The 10818-nt window shown below is 41.4% G+C and overlaps 1 protein-coding gene across 1 annotated transcript in view; it reads right to left on the reverse strand.

Moving 5' to 3' along the window:
* Window positions 1–10818, reverse strand: part of LOC103896168 (meiosis-specific coiled-coil domain-containing protein MEIOC) — a 29135-nt gene extending 18317 nt beyond the window's left edge. The window contains exons 1-2 of the mRNA XM_009275951.1: window positions 10766–10818; window positions 4505–4636 (exon numbers count right to left, since the gene is read on the reverse strand). The gene's annotated coding sequence lies outside the window, so the exon portion shown is untranslated. The remainder of the gene's footprint in view (window positions 1–4504; window positions 4637–10765) is intronic.

Here is a 10818-nt window from a genome sequence, read left to right on the forward strand (position 1 = left end):
CAGGGGGTTTAGGGATAATTTACTCTTTCTGACTCCGGCCTTATGCATCCAGTCTGTCTAGAGCCACTTTATAAGTTTTTTTTTTTATAGGTAGAGCTTTTAAGAAGTTATTTATATCTAAATAAACTAAAAGAACAAAACTTCAATATTGATCATTTCACTCTCTCATGCCCCAGCCTTTTAACAGAGAAAATGCTAAGTTAATTTAATTTTTCTCTCTCCCTCCTTTTCTCAAAAGTAGAACAGTACAATCTTGTTTACTACAAATCTTCAGCCAGAATTTGGTTTAGTGAAAGCTGTCACAGACTCAGAAGATCTCCCTTCCTGGGTCTTGTCTGAAAAGCTAGTAAAGAAATATTACCCGGCCAAGTGTGCTCCTGCCGTGAGCGGGGCAGAACAACCCTTTAACACTGTAGGGCATAGTGAATTTTTTTAATTAAAAAAAAAATGTTTACACTGAGGGCTTATCAGTTGCAATAAACTTGTCTTACACATCCAAACAGTAACAGAAATAGAGGTAGTATCACCCTGTAGAGGCTAGACACATATCCTGTAACACTCCATACAAGTACACTCCCAGCATCCATGTCAGTAAATAAAAAGAGACAAGAACAACTTCCTGGCCCAGGGACTAAATGGCACGACAGCACTGGCGTGATACAGGTAAACTCTTACCCTGCAGAAAAGGAGGAGGGCGGTACCCAAACTGCCTGCTACAAATGACTCCTGAACCATACACAAGTATCAGTTAGGAAAGCAGTAGTGACCAAGGCCAACATTTTAGCAACAATTTAGCAGTATCACATACCAATGCCTGGGCCCTCCTCTTAGTCTACTAGGAAGCAACACACCAAGATAAATTATGCTCCTTGGCTCGAGTATAAAATACTTTTGCATAGACTAAAAATAGAATCTGTAACGAATGGATTTATCTTTTACGTTCAGAGCCATTAGTCACTGTTAACGTGAATTGTGCAGGACAATGTGACTAAAGATCAGTAGAGGGGATGCCTCACACACCCTAGATACAGCCTCATCACTCAGCACTTCCAAAACACCGGAGACTGCCATTCTACCTAGTTAAACAAAATTTCAAAAGAACTGAGACACTCCTGTCTGTGCTTTACATATACTAACAAGTAACATACATACTAACAAGTTACAGTAAACATAAAACCTTTATGACTAACACATCCAGGAAAAAGGGATAAAACAGTGTGTTTTAATAAACAGATTAAATGTTTTTTCAAAAACATTTTTGCATAAAACCTTTTTTCAACCTGTTGTTTTTGTTGAAAACCTTTATGACTAACACATCCAAGTGAAGGTGGGGATTGTCAAACAACCCCCGGGTTGTCTCATGGCCTCAGAATTGATCTTAGTTGTGTGTAAACATATTGGAACTTCCAGTCATTTAATCTGTTTAATAAACTCCTGCAGTTTGCTTTAGTTTCAAAATTCTTCACTGAATTTCAGATACAGTGATAACCTCCATAAGCGGCTTGGCAAAGAAAGGACTGCCTGCAGAGGCACAGACGTGTTTCGCTCAGAATTCCAACCTTAAAAATCAATGAATGAAATGCTGTCTCAAAAAAACAAACAAACAAAAAAAATCAAATGACAACTCCTACAGTCTTCAGTAGGGCTTTTACTTCATTCTTTCCACCCCACAAATCATGGGAAAGCCACTGCTCTCACTAAATTACCTCTCAACAACAAAAAACTTACCAGATCTAAAACCTAGATATGTTATCTCGATGGATTTTTTTTTCTTTCAAAGCATAACAAGACACAGCTGCTGTTCTTTCCCGTAAAATGGAAATGTGCATGTACTAAACATTCTCCCTGCATACGAAACTGAACGCACTTTTTTCCAAGACATCTAACACTGTTATTAAATCACATCTTGTGTTCAAATGCACACAGAGGGCTTTTAACTTCTGTACAGAGCTCATCACAACTGAGGAGTAAGCAAACTGAAGCATTTACCAAAAACATTCACTATTTCCACAAGCCTCATTCAGTTCTTTGTATTTAGAAGCTCTTCCAAAGTTTCTTTTGTTTGAGGAGAAATAAATTAGTAGAACTTCATCAGTATAATGGTAACATTTCAACAATAAATATATATGAAACTAAATAGTATCAAAGCTATTAGGCACTGATATTGTTATGGTACCTGCGACACGAGTCCTGTGCTCCACTACACACCAACTCATGTTTTGCTACCCGGCTCCTTCATGCTTCTGCTTTGTTCAGGCTGCTTGCTAAAGATTTGCTGTTACTACACACACCGTTTCACTGCTCCAGCAGTGAGGGCAAAGACCTTGAGGAAGGCTGTTACTCCCTCACTCCTCTTCCTGCTATCCTCCCATTCACCAAGCGCCAAGCCAGCACAGCTGCCAGGCATGTAGAGGCAGATGAAATCTACAGATCTTGGTAAAGGACCTGATGATCAGTAAGTTGCACTGGGAACAGAGGATCCCGCATGGCAGAGATCTCGGAACTGCTGAGGTTGGGAGGGACCTTTGGAGTCAAGGCCCCTGCTCAGAGCAGGTTGCTCAGGACCTTTTGCAGCCAGGTCCTGAGCAATGCCAAGGATGAACAGGACAGGAGACGCACAGAAGTGCCAGTGTGCCCCCGCTGTACCTTCAGACATGAAGATACGAAACAAATTTTCCATGGAGGGAGGTTTCTGCCTCACCACCACTGCTTGGGATGGGCAGCTAGGAGACAGAGATCTATGATCTTCTGAAAATCCTCTGTCCGAAGATTTAACAGCACTGTGAATACAGAAGACTCAAATATTACTTCTCATTACTGGAAATGTTTTGTTTCATGTGCTGTCCAGCTAAGTACTGGAAACAGTTCAAGACTGCAACCGCCTATTCTGAGATGGTAACAGCTGCTGACAGAGCAGTGAAGGCCCCTCAAGCAGAGTGGAAGGAGTTTTAGGGATTTTCAGAGACCGCTACATTATGCCAATTGTGTGAAACGTTTGCAGTGATGTTATGTATATCTGGGGTACCTTGCTGAACTACAGCCTTAGAGGACACAGACTAAGAAATTCAACAGGGCTTCACTCTCCTTCTGTTTGGATGTGAGAACAGTCTACAGCTTCTATCAGACTAACAATTCTCTGAAAGGATATATTATAAGCTAAAAAATAATATAATCAGAGCTAAATATTTGCTTCATTACGTAATTAGAAGAAATTACTTTTATTGACATATACATAAAGTCCCATCTGACAGAAAGTTCTTGATTTTCCAAAAAGCAGTTGAGCTAAATTAGGAAAAAGCCTTTTTACAGTCAGTTATCCTAAAACTGCAGGAACTCACTGCTACAGAGCACTGCTCCCAGATGCTTTTTATAAACATCTATCACAACGACAGTAAATGACAGCACTGCACAGTATTATTACTTCTATACTGAGTGTATTCTTCTCTCTTTTCTTGGCAGGATAAATATTTCCTGTTTATTTCTTGTTTTTCTTGGCAAGATAAAGCAAATGTAAGAAAAAGCATCGTTTGGGGTTTTTGACTTAAGACTTCTAATGACGCCTACCTACAGCCATCTTAATCTATAGCACACTGAAACAGGTTAACCCATTCAGAATGCACTGCTATTAATTCTCTGAAACTAGAGGGTATTTAAAAAAAAAAATCAGAATTCTATAAATTGCCTTCTTGGGTTACCTGGGAAACTAACCAGCAGAAGTAAACAGGTGACAGGGATATGTAAAACACTCAAACCAAGGGAGAAAATAGGTCAGTTATTCAGATATCTCTTAATATCAGGGACAAAACCATAAAAACAGCAGATTACTGGAGACTTCCTTCTAAATCCTAATTTCATATCATCGAAAGGGCTTGTTGCAGCAGCAAAGGGCAACGTTCCTTTTCAGCAGTCAAAGAACTGAGAAACTTTTCGTAGCAGTCAAAGAATTAAGAAACTTTTCTTCTGAGAAAAAGGAATCAAGTCTGTCAGACCTCTCTTAGACAGCTGGGTCAAAATCATATAAAAAAAGCACCACTTAAGGTGGGGTGCGGGAGAAGAAGTATATTTATGAGATGTTTGCTCAATATATGGGTTCTATAGCCCAAGTACCATTAAGAACACTCATGGGCTACTGGGCCATTTCTTTTGTTTGTTTTAAACGCTAGCATCTAAATACATTCATTTCATATAATCAAAGATTTTTTTTGTCCATGGTAACTTCCAGCAGTTGTTCTTCAGAAGACTTTGTGGTTAAGTCTCACAAATGCCCTTGACAAGGGGCGCTCAAAGCCAGACTGAATGAGGAACGGCTGACTTCCACGAATAGAGGATTACTCTCCTGTACCAACACAGACAGTGAAAGCTGCTCCATCTGTAATGTAGCATTCTCTTCGGGTGTTGGGGTTTTTTTGTTATGTGGTTATTCAGTACATTTAGTTAGAAAAACCAACATATCATACAAGTATTTATTTCTGTTCACCTAAACAAAATCACTTTTTGGACTCACCTGTGACTTGTAATGACCAGGGGTGGCACTTTGTTTGACCATGTCCTTGTTATCAGTATACAAGTTCTCTTCTCTGAAGTATGCAGCATTGCCGTGCAAGCAGAAATTTAGATTCTTGAGGACAGACTTAGCCTATTTAAAAGCAATTAAAAAAGGAAAAAAAAAAAAAAAGCAATAATTACCAGGTCTGTCAAAGTTGTACTTATTATGCATGAAACTCATTTCTAGCCACCCCTTATTGCTCCTCCCACCATCTTTCCACATCACACCACCCACAGCTCCTCCAGTACCACCTACGTCTTACACATTCGCAGAACAATGACGACGTTGCTTTATTGCTGTGAGATCCCACATGACAGAACAGCTCAGCAGATACGAGAGTTGCTGACCACAGGTCACATGGAGTCCCAGAATGGGTAAGCCAGCTGTGCCGTGCTGCACCTAGAATCATGCAGGCAGAGGCATATCGCCTGACAAGACTCTTCAGCTTTATCCTGTCACATAGGCAGATACATCACACAGGACCACATCTACCACGCCAGGACGTAAGCTCCTGCTGGTAGCAGGATCCTGCTCACAGGCACACATCTGCCACAGAACTGAACATCCGTCCCATCACATGGTAGGACAATCCTTAAGTACCTGGGACTGCACCCGTTTAAGGGCTCCACTCCACCTTCAGACTCGTAGCTTCTGTCAACGGCAAAGGCAAGGTTGGCTCCTGCCACACACTGTCCAAAACCAGATGTGATAAAACCACGTTCCCAAGAGCGGTCAAAGTATAACATGCCGATTCTGAAATCCTATGCTCTCTCCACATCCACTTACACACGTTACAGTATAACCTCCTATACTTCCCCTGCTGAAAAGCAGATTATCACGTTGCCACTGCCTACTGACGTGCCTGCACTTTGCACACGTGCCATTTCTCCAATTTCAGCCACTTCCATTACATGACACAGCGAAAGTCAGTGCATTACACAAATGTACGGCTTCATCTTCACTGACACAAAGCTTTAATTGGTGAGAAGCAATGAATGGGGGAAGGGCTGCTTTTACAACTAAGATAAATCAAGATGAAGTGTGCAACAGTCATGTCATGATAAATTCTTAAAACTTAACAAAGCACCTGCTCTTCTCCTAAAGTAATAAGATGATGTCAGACTATACTACATCCAACTGTGGCTGACCTGCTCTGACCTGCTGAATGGTAGAACTAAGGATTTACCTAATCTGACGTCCAATCTGAATTCTGCTACAATGATTTGTTCAACCCACAGTCAAGTCCCCGCTCTTCTTTTTTCCAAGGGCCTGCTGGAAACAGGCTAAGAGCTGGATGTATTAGTTAACCCATTCTCGATAGTCACTTTTGTCAGGTTTCCTATAGGATTTCCATCACCATGCTGCAGAGAAACACGCTCAGACAGACAGGAAAGTCTGCAGCCAGGAATGGGTTGCAAACAGTTCAGCGAAACGTCCGTGTAGACATGTCGATGCTTCTGGGAAGCGCTGAGCTTGCTGCTCTTGCGCCGGTTGGTCTCCAGTGCACATACAATACACCAGCTGTACTGCAAGGGAAGAGCTGCAGCAATACAACCCTCGACGCTACAGAAAGCTCGGTGGCCCACACAGATGCGAAGATTAGGCTCTGTATCTAAGCTAAGATAGCGGGCTCTGCAATGAAATGACTCAGGTGCACACAACCGCTCCTAGATGCTAATTTTATGACACAGTTTCCTTTCAGAAGGGATGACTAGTAATATCTTTGTACCACCCATGATGATTTGTTCAGTCAACGTGTGCCTAAGCCGTTAACCTTTACTGGTCTTTTAACTACCTGTGATTTATTAGCTGTTCTTCTGTCAAAGCAGACTTAATGAAACCCGTTAATGATTTGGCTAATCGTTACCTCTGTGACACAATGTAACTATTCGCAACTTTAAAAGTGGGTTTCACAAAGCGTTAGTTGATATCTGAAACTCCAAACAACAATCCACTTATATCTCAAAATAGGAAGTACTTCAAATCATGGGAAACTTTCAAAGCATCGCAGGCGCTGCATTAGGCTTCACAACCTATGTAAGAGTCCAACCAAAGTTTAAAATTTACACAGCTGTTCAAAAAAAGGTAAGAGTGCTGCCTCTGTTCTCCAGCCAATACGCCCTGCTTCAGAAAATTGGATTTTCAACAGTAACTTTCTGTGGCTGTCACTTAGCTTTTAGGGGTTGATATAAACACATGCTTATTGCACAACTGGTAAATAATTCATTCCTAGAATGGCCTTTTGGGATACCTTCAGGATATGAGGGTGCTACATTAGAGCTTTAGTAGAAGCCAATGCTTTAGTTACAGAAGCACTGCCAGCTTGCGTTGCGTTAAACTGACAAATAATAAAAAAAAGTTTCTCATTGAGTATTTTAATATCATGTCCTGAATTTGTAAATAGTTTTATTTTCTTCTGACATTGTTCAAAAAGAACTCTAAGCAAAAAGACGAATGACCACAAGCACAACACCTGAAGGAAACAAGTTGTTCCATCAGCAGGGAAAACTGATGACTGGCTTCCTACACGTTCATGCCTTATCCCAAGCTCATCGTAACAGCAGCAGTTTCCCTACCGCACCCTCTCGGTCTTCCCAGTCCTTCCCTACTCATCCTAATAGCAACCAGCTAAAACCCAATGCAACGTGACCAAATAAGCAGACCCCACCGAATGCTGAAAGTCACGTGGAAGCCTTTTTCCCTGCGAGGACGCTAATCTGGATTTCTCCTCTGTGAAGCTGTCAGCTTCCATGGAATTTACAGAAATTCATTATCGCAGAGACATCCATCCACCTGTCCCGCAGTTTCAGTGAATTTCATGGATGGTTCAAAGCTTACCGGAGGAACGACAGACACCTTGGCAACGTAATCATTTGAAATCCCAAAAAAAAGCAATCCCCCCTGTCTTTCTTAGGAGTGTAACGCCTACTCATCTTCCCATCAACGCTTTTTAAAGTTAAGACTAGAAACTTTAAATGAACCTTGCAAATAGCGAGCCCTCTCAGCACATGCATGGTCACCCTACTAATCTAAGTGCCTTCTGCCCCTACATATCCTGTCCCGTGGTGAAGACAGGCAGAATGTTTTCCCCATATACACATGTACATACGTATGGACACACACACATTTTCCACAACCTTCTAGCACTGACCAAACAGAAGCCACAGTAAATATGAAACTTAACTTTGAATTATTCCTCACCGATTAATGGGAATTTTGCTAATCTGAATGCCTGCTTTTCAGAGTAAAGCAAATAGTAGTATCTTCAGGTGGATTTATATTGCGCTTCTAGAGAGATGCAGTGTGTACACGCTGATGCCATCGTGTACAAGTCACAGGTTTTGCAGTTCCGCATGCTACGGTACATCTAATCCTCCAGAAAAAAAGGCGATTTGAAACATTACCTTAATATTGTAGGGAGATCATGAGGAAAGCCTAAAAACTTCCACCTACACTACCGGAGGGTTTACAAGTTCCAGACTCAGGTTACACAGGAAAATTGCTGTTAAGTCTAAAGACCCACACTTCTCTCTGACACACCTGCTTTGAACTTCTTTCATACTTAGGCCTATCGGCTTTACAAAGCTACATGGCAGGAAGTTTGTTGGGGAAGAGATTCCAATCTGCTCCTCAGTTCCACCTTTGTGAAGCATTATCCCTGAAGCAGTATGCCACTACCTCTGTGAGGTACTTCTTCCTCAGCCAAAAAAACCCCAAAACACAGAGCATTTCTGCAATATTTACATTAAAACTTAGAGTGTTGGTGACAAGAAATTAAGCATAGTAAGCACTTGGGAGACCATGCGATATGGATTTATTCACCAGGAACTGTGGCTACGTGTATGCAATTTTCATAACTTCAGCCTTCCTAAAGTTAGCACTTTCAGAAATTCAAATTTGTAAACGCCCCACTTCTGCAATTCTTGCTTTATTAATTTGAAAAAAAACAGGAATAATTTGCCAGTAGGCAGCTTAGAAATAAAGCCCTGATCTGCAATTCATTTAAACTATTAAAAAAACCTTACAGATACTGGTTTTAATGATAGATTTTTATAGATCTAGAAACTCTAACTGTGGTCCAAAGCCACATGTACTTTGAACACCGGAGTCCTACTTCCAAGTACTTTTGCATGCAAAAATGACTGAAGCCTCCTGCCCTTACTCTGGAGTTTCAGAGGACTTTTTTTTGTTTATAAAAGCCCTAAGACCCTAATCCCCAATTAAAAAAGTAAAAACACCCTTCATGAAACATTGACATGAAGTTGCCAGTTTTAAAAACAGCAAACACAACTCAGGTGCAACATGTCATTAACCAAAAGCTCAAATTTGGGACTGCTAAGGGAAAGTTTTACGAGGATGGTGAACTTTAATGCATCCATCACTAAGCAGCCTATGACGCTCAAAATATCTAGTCAGCAAATACAGGTTTAAGTACTTGAATAACACAATTCAAGTTCACCGCAGGCTCCACGGAAATAGAGGGGAACTTAATACCAGCTACCTCTATATATCCACCCTCACTTATAATTCTTACCACGTGTCATGCTCCATTATCTCCCGGTAGACCAGGGAAACACAAGGGGCTATGAAACAAACAGGTACGGAGTTTTTAACTGAGCTTCCGCTCACTTTACAGTCAACTAATCCAAAGGCAGCTTAAGTGCACGATTTGTAGATTATGTCCTTTCAAATACATGCTGCTGTAAAACAGGATTATTGTATTAATATACTCTCAGTATAAACCTTTTTGTTTAGGAATATAAAATTCCAACTGAAGTTACAAAATATTTTTTCCAGATTCATTTTGACAGATGGACTACCTCGTACCATTTAAACTCCACTAAATCAAAATGTCTCTCCAAATGTATCTTAAACAAACAAACAAAAATGACGAAATTGTCAATTACTGAATGTATGAAAACAAACTCTTTGAAGTTACAAACCGGCATATGTGGCCAAATAAATAGAATTTTTTAAATCAGCTGCAAATCATTATATAGAGACTGGTATATTAATTTCATTAGACTACCAAGATTAGATATAAAGCTACTTTTCCTACTTGACCTGCTCCTCACTTTGTGAAATTCAAGTACTAAGTAGGTGTCTTCAAGATTGCAGACTGGAGCAAACACCGTCACAATGTCATTTAACAGATCTAAACTGTTTCCAAAGAGAAATGAAAGGGGATCTATTACCTGCTTGAGAAGCTATTACATTTCTCAGTGAAAGGACAACAGCAAGTATTCCCAAGTTCCCCATCCACTTCGTAAGTCTCTCCTCACTGTCCCTATTAGAAGACTCTGGTGGTCAACACTAAGAGACATTCACATTTGGAGAATTATGGTTTTGTCAGGTGCTCACAACATGCGATCACTTGAAAGGCTGGGCACTGTCAGGTGAATAAATCATTACGCTTACTTTAAGCTACAGCATTACAGCAACCTAAGCAAATATTACACTGCAAAAATTGCTTCTCTGGATTGTTTTCCAGCTTCCTAAAACATCAGTATCACTCCAAGCACCTAGCATCTCTCCTGAACAACAAAACCCACACAAGCCTCATCCCGTTGTGAGAATCAACTTCCACCGAGACAAACCTGCACAGATGTTACCACCAGCGATTCCCTGCCTGCATTCCTCCCACCGACACAGGCCACTGGGGAAGCAAAGGCAGCACAGGCACTGAAACATGCCAGTTGTACACACTAGAGCACTGCAGCGGCAGCAGCAGCTGATCCCTGTGCTTTCAAGTCCGGTGGCATAGCCCACAACAGCGCTGAAGCAGCGCTGCCGCCGCACCCCCTAACATCGCTGCCATGGGACGCACGCTGCACACCTCAGCTACTATACGCACACAGAAACTGTTGCCAGGCTATGGACAGCGTCTCCCCTCCACCCCTGGAAGCTGCAGGACAAAAACAGCAGAAAGCAGCAAGCAGATTTCGGGCTGTGGCCAAGGAAACGGCCCCTCGAGACAAACTAGCAGCGCTGGCATTAAGCAATTACTCCACATAGCTATTCCTAGACAGAGGAGTCTCTAAGCTGCACCAACGCTACGAGAAACAGTACAAATTGCTTGCCCTTACATGTCACCTCATGTTTTCTTCAGATACACACCCTTTCAAATACCTCTGCAGCAACTGAAATCCTCCCCTAGTAAGCAAAGATTGCACGCTGCCAAAGGCCCTGCTACAGAAGTGAAAGAAACACCAAGCTTACATTTTTGGTCGTCTTGCTTTACAACCAGTCTCAGCCATGTAATGTCTGATGTC

The sequence above is a fragment of the Aptenodytes forsteri genome, unplaced genomic scaffold, assembly GCF_000699145.1.
Source record: "Aptenodytes forsteri isolate BGI_AS27 unplaced genomic scaffold, ASM69914v1 Scaffold80, whole genome shotgun sequence".
Lineage (NCBI taxonomy): Eukaryota > Metazoa > Chordata > Aves > Sphenisciformes > Spheniscidae > Aptenodytes > Aptenodytes forsteri.